Here is a 14,745-nt window from a genome sequence, read left to right as displayed (position 1 = left end):
AACCACTACTTATCAGCTACTATAAGGCCCTTCCCAAAGGGTGACCAATTCTACTGTGTAATGTTACTATTATCCAAATGGTAAGTGTGACCAAGACTAGGGCTATTTAGGAGTGGCTATACAGTGTCACCAAATACATATGCAAGTACGCTAAGAGCTTAAATATCTCTAAACAAACCAGACACAATTAAAAGGTTTAAATATATTCAATAACATATGATAAAATAAAAGACAATACTCAACAGCTCAACACAGTGACAACAGAGTTCAGAATCACAGGAAATATTTTAAAAACAACATTGCAGGACAGTCTCACATAAATACAGAAAACATCTAAACTAATCTCACTATATTCCTATCTATCTCTAACAAAGGCATACTATAATCCAAGTCTTACTTACAGAGCAACACGCAGGCAGAAGTGCTGATGAGTGGTTGTTTCTAGATCCAAGACAAGATACAAAATGCAAAGACTTTCTCTGAGAGATAGTTCTTAAATTAATAACAGCACATTACTGCTGGATCAACTGGAGGACGTCACTTGCCTTCGGTTCCCAGGCTAACAGATACCAACAGAATTTAACATTTCTCTGTGAAAAATACTTATTTCTCAGAAGTTTGCCTAGAACTGGAAGTTGTGAAACAATTAAACACTTTTACATTTGAAACCTGTAAATATTTCTGTTTCCAGACAATAGAAAGAAACCTGTAGCTATAGACATCCTGTCTCCTAGCTGCCTTGAAACTGAGATAAACAGTCATAAAACTCTTTGCTTTTCTTGAGGGTTTGCAAGTTAACTCTGTATGTTCCAGCCTCTACCATCAAAACATACATTTGCATAGGCATATAATTTATATACATTTCTGTTCTTTTCCAGCAGGGTACACTGTGGTTACATCTTTGAAGCTCAGTACATGACATACAGTTCAACACACACTTCTGCACCTGTAGTTTAATATCCACATAACATATAGTTTTCTTACATTTGTAAGACAAGCATACAAATCATATTAATATTCACAAATGACATATAATTATTTACAAAATTCCAGCTAGCTGGGCTGGTAGCCTCACAATTCTCCCCTCCCCCTGAAAAATCAAGCTAGTTTTTCAAGTGACCTTTATGAAATGTTGCTTGAGAGGGTTGACCCTATCTGGGAATACCTTATCCCATTCCCTGTCTTGAGAGTCTATCTGCGTTGGCATTGCTATCTCCACTGTGGTGCTGTACTATCATATCATATGCTTGCAACCCTAGACTCCACTTTAGTAACTTGGCATTTTGCTGGCTGGCTCGATGTAGCCACGTTAAGGGATTGTGGTCTGTAACTACACTGAATTTCCTTCCATACAGATAAGGCTGAAATTTCATGCAGTGCCCACACTATGGCTAGACATTCCTTTTCTACAACTGCATAGCATTCCTCTCTGAGTTAGAGCCTGTGACTGAGATAAACCACTGGGTGCTCTTCTCCTTCTAAAGAAACCTGGCTAAGTACAGCCCCCACCATATGGTTTGAAGCATCCACCTGCACAACAAATTATTTGCTGAAATCTGGACTGGCTAACACAGGGGGTCCTTCCAAAGATCCTTTAAGCTTCTTGAATGCCTGCTCACATGCTGGGCTCCACACTACCTTATCTGACATGTATTTCCTTGACAGGTCTGTGAGGGGAACAGCTATGGTACTATAACTGGGGATAAACTTTCTGTAGTACCCTGCTGTCCCTAAAAATGCCCTCACCTGCTTTTTGGTAACAGGTGCAGGCCATGCCAGAATGGCTTCCACTTTGGCAAATTCTGGCTTGATTTTACCACTCCCCACTCTATGTCCCACGTAAGAGACCTCTGTCATACCCACCTGACATCTGCTGGGCTTAATGGTCAAAACCCTGCCTTCTGTAGTCTGCCCAGCACCTCCCTGACATGCTGAAGGTGCTCTTGCAAGGAATGGCTGTAGATGGCAATATCATCTAGGTAAACAAGGGCAAAATTTCCTGTACCTGCTAGATCTACTAAGATCTGCCAGCCTCTGGAAAGTCACTGGGGCATTTTTCATCCCAAAGAGCATCTTTGTGAACTCATACAAGCCAAAAGGAGTCACAAAGGCTGACCTCTCTCTAGCACTGGGAGTCAAGGGCACCTCCCAGTAACCCTTGGAAAGATCAATGGTGGTAAGATACTTAGCACCCCAGCTATTCTAGGGCTTCATTTGTCCTAGGCATGGGTAAGCATCTGAATATGTGTGACTATTTAATTTCCTGTAGTCCACACACAACCTGCTGCTGCCATCCTTCTTTGATACCAGTACCAGAGGGGAGGCCCAGGTACTGCTGGACTCCTGAATTACCCAATTACCCCTAGTTCCGACATTTCCTGCATCTCCTCCCTCAGAGTCTGTTTGACTCTCTCAGGCACCCTATAAGGGGCCTGCTTAATAGGCCTTTGGGGTCTTGTATCCACATGGTGCTGCACAGCCTTTGGGGTCCTGTAGCCACATGGTGCTGCACCAGGTAGGTGCACCCTGGTTTCCCAGTGAACATGTCCCCAAGCTCCTGTAACACTGCTCGAATTTCTCAAACCTGGGCATGGGGTAGCAGCTGGGACATTGCTACCCCTTCCACTGAGGTGTCAGTCTGAGCCTTACTGAGGAGATCAGTCACCAGATCCACCTTGGACTCCTCCTGAAATCCACTGCAAATACTCAACACAAGGGCTTCCCTATCATGGTAAGGTTTCATCATCTTAACATGGGACAGTTTGTGTCCCTGCCTCCTGCACAGCAGTTCTATCATGTAGTTAACATCACCGACTTACCTTACAACCTCGTAAGGTCCCTCCCAAGCTGCCTGCAGCCTGTTGTGTCTGACAGGAATGAGAACCATTACCTGCTGCCCTACAGCATACTCTCTAGCTCGAGCATTCCTGTCATACCAGACCTTTTTCTGCTGTTGGGCTTCTGCCAGACTCTCCTGGGTCAAGCCCATGAGTTCCCTGAGCCTTGTCCTGAGGTTTAGGACATATTCCACAACAGACTCCTTGTGAGATTCACACTCACCTTCCCATACATCTTGAATCAAATCTAGAGGTCTTCTCACCCTACGCCCATATAACAACTCAAAGGGTGAAAAACCTGTGGATTCATGGGACACCTCCCTGTAAGCAAACAACAGATGGGGCAAATATTTGTCCCACTCCCTGTTAAACTGGTCTGCAAATGCCCATAACATCATCTTGAGTGTAGAACTTAACCTCTCAATAAGGCCATTACTCTGGGGACGGTAGGGGTGGTCTTTAGGTTCTTCACTCCACAGTACTTCCACAGACAAGTCAGCAGGTCTGACATGAAATTGGCACCTCTGTCAGTCATTATTTCTTTTGGGAAACCTACCCTGCTGAAAATCTCTAACAAAGCATTTGTCACCTATTCTGCCTCAATGGAAGACAGAGCCACTGCTTCAGGGTATCTGGTAGCATAATCTACTACCACTAGGATATACTTTTTCCCTGTGGAACTTGAGGTACTCAGGGGCCCCACAATATCTATAGCTACCCCATGAAATGGCTCCTCAATCACAGCCAAAGGCATCAAAGCAGCTTTCACCTTGCCTCCTGCCTTGCCTACCTTTTGGCACTGCTCACAGGTCCTGCAATACTCCGTTACATCTCTGGAAATCCCAAGCCAATAGAAGTTCTGTATAACATGTCTCTTTGTACGTTTTATGCCCATATGACCTGCAAAGGGAATATCATGGGCTATGGCTAGAAGTGCCAGATGGTAGTCTCTGGGTACTATCAACTGCTGTATTCTCTCACTCTCTAGCCCTCCTTCAGGGGTCCACTCTCTATACAGTAACCCTTTGTCCTGGTATGCAGATTCCCCCTTACCTTGAAAATCAGGTGCCTCGCTAGCTACCTCCCTCAGGCCGCGTAATGTAGGGTCTGAGAGCTGAGCCTGTCTCAGCTGTCTCTTTGTAACCCTTCCCAGCTCCCCTTCCGCAGGAAATCTGGTATCCTCTGACAGCGGTGCCTCACTGTCAGCCTGGGTACTACTACTTACCTCTGCCCTTGCAGTCACTCTGTCCAAGGGAACATCAGTACCCATAAGCAGCTGTGGCTCACCTTCAGTCTCACTGCTACAGTGTAGCTCCCTCCCTGAAGTAACCACCTCACCAGTCCTGGCTGTAAGTATGCGGTCTGTCTGGGTCTTCCCCAGGCTATCAGACCCACATGCTTGTCTCCAAGCCTGACTGTGTGTAACTGCATGCACACACGGCACTGGAATAAAAGAACAAGACAAAACTCAATTACTAAGCACAGTGTTTTTTTGAAGGTTTGCAAGTTAACTCTGTATGTTCCAGCCTCTACCATCAAAACAAACATTTGCATAGACATATAGTTTATATACATTTCTGTTCTTTTCCAGTAGGGTACACTGTGGTTACATTCTTGAAGCTCAGTACATAACATGCATGTTCAACACACACTTCTGCATCAGTAGTTTAATATCCATATAATATATAGTTTTCTTGCATACGAATCATATTAATACTCACAAATGACATAGAAGTATTTACAAAATTCCAGCTAGCTCAGCTGGCAGCCTCACGTTGGAATGATCCTTTCACTTATTATTCTAACTACTGAGTTTGCATCTTCTTTTTTCATTGGATGAACTTCCACCCATCCTGTATATTCATCTATCAAAGTAAGTAAGAAACAAAACCCTCCTGGTGCTGTTGGAAGAGGTCCTACAAAATCCATTTGTACCCTTTCCCAGGGTCCCAATGCTTGTGGGAGTCTATATTGTTTTCTCCTATTTCGTTTTCCCACATTGTGCATGGCACATGTAACACATCTATCTATATGATTTTGGATGTCTGCTGTCATTTCTTCCCATTTAAATCTAGAACTAACAATTTGTTGTAGTCTTTCCCTTCCTTGATGACCTAGGAAATTATGATAATAAGTTAACAACAGTTTTCCTTTTTCAGGCTCAGTTGTTTGTACCCTATGTAAGAGTAAGTTTATTAACTAGCTGATTGATGGGATTTTTGTTTAAATCTAGGAATTTTTAGGCATATCCTACATTGGTGGCATATATATCCCAGTTTATTGAAGGGTAATTAAAGTCACTCATAATAGGATTTTTTTTTTGCTAACAGAGAAATCATTTAGAACATTGAGGAATTTTATATGGTCACCAAGAGATAAAAAGGTGTTCTGTAACAAAGCAATTAATTGATAATTAATCCTACCTAGATAATCTGTAGCGAGTTCAGTTTTTGTGTGTCCTAGGGACTGGCCTGGAGGTAATATGCTCATTGACAAATATGTAGACTCCACTACAGTTGCCATTGGCTACTTAATTTTGTCTGCGTTTGTAAATTAATAAGGACTGTGACATACGCCTATCACAGCACCAGCCCTATACCTTTAAGGACTAACTTTATTAGTTAATTATTAAGCGCACCCAAAGTCCCTACCAACATTTCTGCAACTAAGGTCCAAGCTCCTTACAGATACTATAAACAGATCAATAAATAATGGATTTCTGCTCAGTGAAACATGACATAATGCTTTCAATCATTTTAATTTCTCCAAATATTTATAGTTCTTAATACTGTGACAGGAAAGAGCCCCTTTCTTAATTCAAACGCTAGATAACATTCACAAATTCTCTATTGCTTTGACGTTTGGTAAGAATGCTTATTAAAACATACAACTAATGACAAAAAGTTATACTATAGCTCTGCTCAGCTTAACAACAAATCCAATCCTCAAAAATTTTGGTCAACTCTGAACAACATCCTCTATCCTGGAAAGCCCTGTAATCCCTCCCCATACCCTAACTCTTCCTCTCAGGAAACAGCTATCCTCCTGAATAAACACTTTATCTCTTCCATCCAAAATTTGGTAACCTCTAAGCCAAACTCTACTTCGACACCCACCTCTCCAAGTCCCACTAACACAACTTTGTTATCTTTTGAGCCAGTTCCCATTACTTACATCAAATCTCTACTACTCAAGCTAAAACCTTGCTCTCCTTCCACTGACAATCTATCTCCTACATTCCTCAAACTTGCTGCTGACTCAATTACCTATCCTGTATCTATACTAATTAATCGATCTATTTTGGAATCAACTGTCCCCACCCTTTGGAAATCTTTCTTCACTATCCCTCTTCATAAAGGTGGAAAATCCACTGACCCCTCAAACTACCAACCCATTGCCATTCTGTCCCCCCTCTCCAAGATATTAGAAAAATCTATTCACTCACTGCTTCTCAATCACCTCCTCACACACCACTTACTTACCCCTACCCAACATGGATTTCGTCCTCACCACAGCACCACCACTGCCCTCTTCTCCTTCACTCATATCATTGCAGAGGTCCTAGACAACAATAAACTCATTTCCTGTCTCTTCCTAGATCTCTCCAAAGCCTTCAATACTGTCTCTCATCCTCTACTACTATCCATACTCACAAATCTCCACCTATCCCCCTCCGCACTTGCCTGGTTTAATAGTTACCTATCTGGCAAGGAACAATCTGTCAAATGGCTCTCATCCTCCTCACCTTTCCTTCCCATCTCCACTGGTGTTCCCCAAGGCTCCATCTTGAGACCCCTTTTGTTTAACATCTTCACCAATGATCTTTACACCTCATGCAAAGAATCCTCCCTTATTCAGTATGCCAATGACTCCACACTTATATCCATCTCAAATAACATTCCTGAACTACACTCCCTGACCCAACAGGCCCTACTATCCACTGAACAATGGCTCTCTCACAACCTATTGATCCTAAATCCCAAAAAGACCAAACTCCTACTTTTCCTTTCCCGTTCTCTTTCTCATCACAAAACCTCCTTTTTATTACATCTTCTAACAATACAAATATCCAGCCTGACATTCACACAAAACTCCTAGGGGTCGTTATCGATGACGAACTCAAGTTCAACCTACACATACTCCAATGTATAAAAAAAAAAAAAAAAAACAGAAACTAGGTCTGCTATATCGGAACAAAAAGTTTCCTAACCCCTGAATCTAGACTCACCCTGGGCCAGGCACTCCTCCTCCCCTCCCTCTTATACGCCGCCCCAGTTCTTACCAATATCCAGGCCTCCACTCTACACAAACTGCAACAGACTTACCATAAAATAGCCAGATTCATTACTAACTCCCCATACAACTCACACCACTGCATTTCTTTAAACTCTGTTCAATGGCTTGAACTTCCCCAGTTTCTGCTATCTTATCAATTTCAACTCTATTCTTTATAAACCCTCCTTCTGTCCATCTCTATCTTCCTTAGTCTCCATCTACATCCCATCCCGGACCCTCCGTACTTCTAAGCAACAATTACTTGATATCTACCACTCAAAAAGGTCAGTAGGCAAACTACTCTACAAACACTCCCTTGCCCATGCTTGGAACAAACTTCCCCTTGACTTACGTTCAGTCCCTCACACCTCACACTTTAAAAATGAACTAAAATCTTATTTTCTCAATTCCAGAACCTGCCCTTGCCATGACCCTACCTAGTCTTCCTTCTCTTTATGTACCCTCAAAAGGACCATACTTAGTACCTCATTACACCTCTCTCTCCAATGTGTCTACTATGCATTTGCACAATTTTATACAAACAAAAAATGTTAATTGTTGACCTATTGAACTATATTAATGTAAAATTCTTACTTAGCTTCTTTTTAATGCAACTTTAACTTTATGCATGTATCCCAACATATGTGAATTGTTTTGCTATAACTGCTATTATATCAATATTGTTTAAAATTGTACTTGTTTTAAAATGTATTACTGGAGCTTTTCTCCTCGGGTCTCCACTGAAAATGGGCCACAAACCCAGTTGGACAAGCCCGGTTAACAAATGTCAATAAATAAATATAAATAAATAAATAAATTATTTCAGCACCTACAAACAATGATGTAGCCAGGCATACACCATGTGTGTTACATCACAGACTTTCTAAAAATAACTGCAATGAACTGAACTGAAATTCAAATCAAAAATGGAATATTTCCCATGGCTTACAGCTATATATTTTGTTAAACTGCTATTTTTTTAGAGTGACTGGTTTGCTAGTTGTTTATTTACTTAGGCCAGCATTTTTAGTACCCCACAGCACAGAATAACCCCCTGATTGCACCCCCAAATTACGTGTTCAAATTGTAGTCGAGGTGCTGGAGGGGCCAGGCATGGGGTCACGGGACTGAATGGCTGATGGCAGCTTGCTCACCCTGGAGGTGTTGGAGACAGTTTGATGAACTGCATTGTTGACACCTGCAGGAGTGCAGTTATATCACCTGCAGGAAGAAGCCTAATTGCATGTGCTGCACAGCAGTGAGCTGCTTAGCCAGGAGAATGGGCATGTGCATGAGTGTGCAGGCATCTCCCAAAAGCACCTACCATGGACAATGCAAACTGCCAAGTAGACGGGGTGAGGATAGTTCACAGGATCAGCAGACTAGCCCACTACTCCACATCCAACTTTCACCTCCAATGTAGGATGAATTGGGACAGAGGTCTCTTGTCCCAGTGCAAGTACAAGCAAAACATTCTGGTGCAGGAAGAGTAGCCACTAAGCCAATCCCTGGGACTCACAAAAATGTATTTTTTGAGGCTGGGAAGGTTGCATTTGTGGGGAAAAGAAAGGACTGCATTTTTGATGCTGGCATACACTTTAAAAAATCTTGAGTGCACACCTGCCCACGATGCACCCAGAATTGTCTTTCTAGTTCATATGGTTATCTGTATCATAATATATTAAATATGCCTTTAGTATATCTATTTTAATAATGATTAAAAAAGGATAAAATCTCAAACTACAATATCGTGTTTTGTTTTCTTGCTTGTTTTCTTAACTGTTGGTACTGTGTGATCCTATGCAATCATTATGTCATTTTCAGTAATTATTTGTGGTTCATGTCCACAGAGCTTCTCAGCTAATCATACAGTACAATGTGTGTGCCGACTCCAATGTGACAACCTTGTCACAAAGCATTATTCTGGCTGCCAGTGTAAAGAACCTCAGCCACAAGTATATCACAGGCAGAAACAAGGTACAACTATTTCTAGTTCTATGCTGTAAAACCTATATTTGTCTGTCCCTGTAGATTCCAAATTTTGTTAAGGTTAGTACATCTACCTTTGAGTATCTGTTTCTATAATTTCAATACTGTAGCTGCTCAGGCTTGCACTGTTGAACTATGATTACCTACATATTGTCTTCATACTGTACAACAACAAACAACCCACTTCTCTTTAAATGCTGATACTTCTGTTGCTGTTTCGATCTTTTATGCTAGCTACTGCGATTGTTAATAACAGTGTAGTTAGAAACAGCCCCAGAATCCAGTCCATACCACTTAACCTCTTAAATACAGAATCAAGGACAAATCCAGAAATAATCAGGGACACATTTTTAAACATTAATTTGAGAAGCTGACAGAATAAGAAAATGTGAAGTAATAAGCATTTTGTGAAGTTAAAAATTACAATTTTAATTAGTCATTATTTAATGAGGGGAATCCACCACCTTTTATCCCACAATCGGTAGTTTTAGGAGAGATTGTGAAGGTTAGAGCAAAGTTCTGAGCTAAAATCTGGGACAGCTGAGAGGTATAATCCAGTCTAAAGTGTTAATCCTCACACACAGCTGTAAGCACATAGAAAAACATAGCCTTATCCTATATAAATGTTAAGGACTTTATTATCATTAGAATTTCTAAACATAAAGACCACTTTCAGATTTGATGGTCCACACACCTTTGGCAATATCTCAAAAAAGCAAAACTTTATAATAAATCACCACCCTCACCAGGACTCCTCCCATTCTCCATTCAAACCCCACCCCCGCCACATCAAACGGCACTGTACCGACCACTCCTTCTTGCACCCCATCATCTAATGAAATAGCCTCCTTCCTCAATTTCAGAGCATATCTCAAGATGCCTCCATCATAAATCTGACTTCAAGGGCTTTTGCCACTGGACACATCAGTTATATCCTCCCTCACCTACATCATTTGTACTTCCACCCTCTGCTCTCATCTGCTGCTTACTCCCCACATTTACTAGCATTCATGTTTTCATGTTTCAATGTTCTGTTAATAGTACCTGAGCACTGTTTCAATTTCCTGATGAATCGTGTTTGTGAATTAGTGTTTTACTTCTTGTGAATTTCCTCACTGTGCTGCGCCTGCAAATGGTCTGAGATCAGTGTACAACCCTAATAAACAACCAAACCAAATAAAAATAAAGAAGCACCAGTGACCAGACCAGCATGACAGTTCTTTGATTTATAACCGCACACTTTATCAAGATAAAGATAATTTATTATTACTCACTTTGGACTATATACGCATTATCAGAGTTCCTTACTCACTAAGCACTGAACCCATACCTCTCAAGTGTACCTCACTGTGAGGAACGTACCTCATTTGGGGTCTTAAAAAGTTCATATTCCTCAAAGTTCAAAGGTAGGTACTAGGTTATTGGCCCTAGGGTTTGCATAAGCCTAGCCAAAAAGGTACACTAGCTTTCGCCACCCAAGAAAATTATTTTCCACATTGAAAGGGTCTGTCACACATTCAGTGTTAAGAACTTTTTTAACTGTTATCCATGGTAAATAAAAATTAATAACCCTCCGAGCTACATACTTTGGGGACATAAACCTTGTCACCACAATAACAGGACATGCTGGAGGGATAGATTCCTGTCCCAGAGACTTCCCATACTCTGGAACAAGCTACCCATCTATGTCAAGCAGAGTTCCTCATTAGCACTCTTCAAGAAAAATCTTGACGAGTGGATGGGAAATAGGAAATACACCCCGGAGATCACTTCTGTGGCTCTGCTCGACAGTGGCTCAGGAAAATAACTTTCCTGGGTGGCGTAAGCTAGGGAACCTTGTTGGCTAGGTTTACTTAGGCCCTTGGGCAGATGGAAGGTTGAGAGCTATGGGTACTAGGCTATCTCCAAAATGAGGAACACTAGCCTTCATAATGTGGAACAAATGGACAAAATTTGGAATGCGTACTAATGGCTTACTAACAACTTCAGCTAGGAAGGTCATAAGATGGTTAAAATATGCTGGTTTTACTTATAAAGAAGATATTTTAATGAATTAATATGATTTATTTCTGTTTACCATGGATTTCACTTAAAAAATTCCCAAAATTGAATGTGTTACAGACCGTTTCAATGTGGAACTTCGAGGAACATAAGGTACGTTCCTCGTAATGAGGTACACTTGAGAGGCATACTAGTACATACCTATGAACCTATGACAAAGAACTTTTTTTACAAGTAAAACCAGCATATTTTTAGCATCCTGTGACCTTCCTATTTGAAGGTGTTAGGAAGCTGTTAGTATGTATTCCACATTTTGCCCATTTGTTCCACATTAGAGCTAGTGTTCCTCATTTTGGAAAAGAAAGGTTGAGAGCTATGAGCCTTGTAAGATGTTTATTTGTTTTTTTTTAAATGGTACAAAGTGTACTAACGTACTAAAACTATAATATATATATATATATATATATATATATATATAGAGAGAGAGAGAGAGAGTATAACTATTGCTATAGAATAAAGACATCAGCAGCTTATAAACATGCTGCAGACCCAAACAAATTTCAAGGACGCGGGTGCAATCAACCAAACGGAATGCATTTTCATAACGAAGTAAATGAAACCAGCTTTCACACTACGGATACCGTGAGCATCCACTGTAGCACGTTACCAGGGTACTTACACGTGGGGTTCTTTGTTAAAAAAAAAAAAAAACAGCTGAACTATTAGGCTTGTAGTATTGTACCTTCCAACAACAACGTACTGAAGTATTCTTCATCACCCTGTTATAGTCTTGTGGACAGTAACATGGTAATTCATAAACTACAGTTAAACTTTAAGAATACATCAATTTATTCCCATTAGATTTTTCACTTTCGCTACTTTTGATAGACGCCTAATCACGCTTACACTAATACCGTAATTTCCGGGGGAGGAGTGGTGACGTCAAACAACTATTGGCTCACCGTAGTCAGGCGTTACTCCTCCTTCACTCTGTCATCTGAAGGCCGGTCTTTCAATAACCAAGGGTAAGGAGGTCGCTTTTATATCATATAATCTTTTATATGTATTTTGAATGTTATTTTGCGTGTTTGTGAAACCGACGTTTTGCAGAGTTGTATTACATATTAAACTATGTAGCTTTTTGTATCTGTATTACGTGTTAACTGGTTCTGGGATCTCTTTCTAGTTCAAGGACTGGGATAGTAAGAGGGGCTGTTAATTGAGAATGGTGTCGGTTGGGCTGAACGGGTTACGATGTGTGCATTGCATGTATCAAGCCTTTTGGAGAATATTACACAACTGTTACAGACTTTGCAGTTTGTATACTGTGATGCGGCATACCATGTAAGGTAACTGCTGTATCGTCTTATTTGTTTCAAATGTATCCGTACATCATCCTATTTTGGCAAGTTACCTGATTGAATCGAAGCTGCTGTAAAATGACAGAACACTCGTTGGATAGCACTCTTCACAGGCTGGTGATATTAAGCAGGAATGAAAATTTCGCGAAAAAAATATATACGCTTGGCGATGTCATAGTCCTGGCCACCTGCTAAATGTCATCAGTGGTTCAATGTATGACCTTTTGTTGTAGGTTATAGTGATGGGCTAGATGAGTTTGTGAAGGGTAAATGCTGTTGCAGTACGGCTACAATTGCTTTATTTTATGTTTTGCAGTTTAATTATATTTTGGTAATTTGCGAGTCTCTTCGTATAGTTTGTTTAAAATTACGGCAATTATTTCAGTTTTTTAATAACTTAAAATGCAATGGAGATGCATTAAGTGATATAAGGACTGGTTTGTTATTTGTAAAACTACTGGTTGGTGTTGAGGTAGTATTTTGATTTTGTTTTATTGTGGGTATGTACTTAATGTGTTACTGAAATCACAGTCTTTAGCTATAAGTATAGATCTTTCTCTTCCTAGTTTAACGTATAGCATTGCAAGCTCCGAGACTAGGCAGTGGGGACTTTGGTGCAAAATCTTAAAAGTAATTTATTGGTACCTAAACTGAAGCTGAAATGTTATAAGGCCGTCCGTATTAGAAAAAATGAATTTTTATTTCAAGAGATCAGGTGGTTTGTGAAAAGGCAGGGAATTTCCAGAAAAAGCATACCTCTCAACTGTTCAGGTTAATAATGTTAATATTTTAGAAGTGGACCTGATTGTTGCTGATTTGGTTGAGATTTATCCATGATTGGTTGAGAGCTATAAGAAAGACAAAAAAGTTATGGGTATGTGAGCCAAACGGGCACAGGAAGATGGCTTGGTATGGGTAGAGTCCCAAAATAAGGGAATAAGCAATTTAAACAAGTACTAAAAATGGAAAAGATTTATCAAGACTGGAACTGACAGTGAAGAGGAGAAGGGTAATACTTGCAACACCCCACCAGTCTCACATAGACCTAATAAACCAACACTGGCAAAAAAACACACATGAATACATGTAAACATACACGGAGGCTCTAAATAAAAATCTGCAAAAGCAACAGCGACCTCCAAAGCAGACATCCAAGCAACCTCCACACCCTATCACCAACCATGAAACACATACTTCACATAATCGGTGCGCCATGCAATCACGGCCCTTAACGCAAAATAACATACCCAACACACTAGTAATAGGCGATTCTATAGTCGGGTACACTGATGTCCCACTAACTAGGCTGGACAAGGAGAAGGTTACAGTTAGCTGCCTGTCTGGTGCCAGGATCCGCCACATAACACAAGCACTCGGGTCACTCCAGAACAAGTACAACTCTGTTATTGTCCATGTTGGTGTGAATGACCTGAGACCTCCCTGGACTACATGAAAAGAGACATGGAAAAGCTCTCTGATCATGTAGCCCAGGCCGGTATGACCCTGACTAGCATCCTGCCCTCGCCAAGAATGATGCCATAGTATAAAGAGAAAATTATCTATTTCAACAATTGGCTGAGTTTCTGGTGTCATTCAAAGGGGATCCAGTATCTGTCCGCCTGGGATGACATGCTCGACAAGCCACGTTGCTTCGCAAGAGATGGCTTGCACCTGTCACCCTTAGGCTTTCGAATACTGGCCAAGGCTCTTGTCGCCCCCATAGTGCCTTTTTTATGCAAGGCTCAAAAGAGAAACTCACCACCTTAAATAGCACAAGTAACCAAAAACTGAGAGTTACGCTACTCAGCACCAGAAGTCTAAACCTCAAAATGCACGCACTCGAGGCACTCTAACATCGACATCTGTACAGTAACAGAAACCTGGTTTAAGGCTCGTGAAAGCACCCCAGCACTACTAGGCTGTAACTCATACCATACCTTTCGGCCAAAGAACTAGGATCAAAACGCAAAAGGCGGGGGTGTATCTATATTCATCAAGGATGCCCACACCTCCAGGTTAATGGCGCAGCGCGATGCATCAGAGATCATCCATGTGCAACTAATAACGGGCAAAACTGCAATCCAAATTGTAGCTTGCTACAGATCACCCACCATGGCCCAGGACCCCCATTCCGCATTTCTGGAGACACTGGGAAATATGAAGGTCCTACCAAACACCCTAATACTGGGTGATTTAAATTACCCAAACATAGATTGGGAGAACTACTCAAGTACTAACTCCCTTGCCCAATGCTTCCTAGAATTTATAAACTCGAATGCCCT

At 41.0% G+C, this 14,745-nt stretch overlaps 1 protein-coding gene across 1 annotated transcript in view; it reads left to right on the top strand.

The window, feature by feature from the left end:
- Window positions 1-12,019: 12,019 nt before the first annotated feature.
- VDAC1 (voltage dependent anion channel 1) overlaps window positions 12,020-14,745 on the top strand; it is a 314,002-nt gene continuing 311,276 nt past the window's right edge. The window contains exon 1 of the mRNA XM_044069161.1: window positions 12,020-12,127. The gene's annotated coding sequence lies outside the window, so the exon portion shown is untranslated. The remainder of the gene's footprint in view (window positions 12,128-14,745) is intronic.

This window comes from Protopterus annectens, chromosome 4.part0 (genome assembly GCF_019279795.1).
Source record: "Protopterus annectens isolate FY-2018-M chromosome 4.part0, PAN1.0, whole genome shotgun sequence".
Classification (NCBI taxonomy): domain Eukaryota; kingdom Metazoa; phylum Chordata; order Ceratodontiformes; family Protopteridae; genus Protopterus; species Protopterus annectens.
Note: the sequence above shows the minus strand (reverse complement) of the source record. Positions and strands in the feature narration are given on the sequence as shown.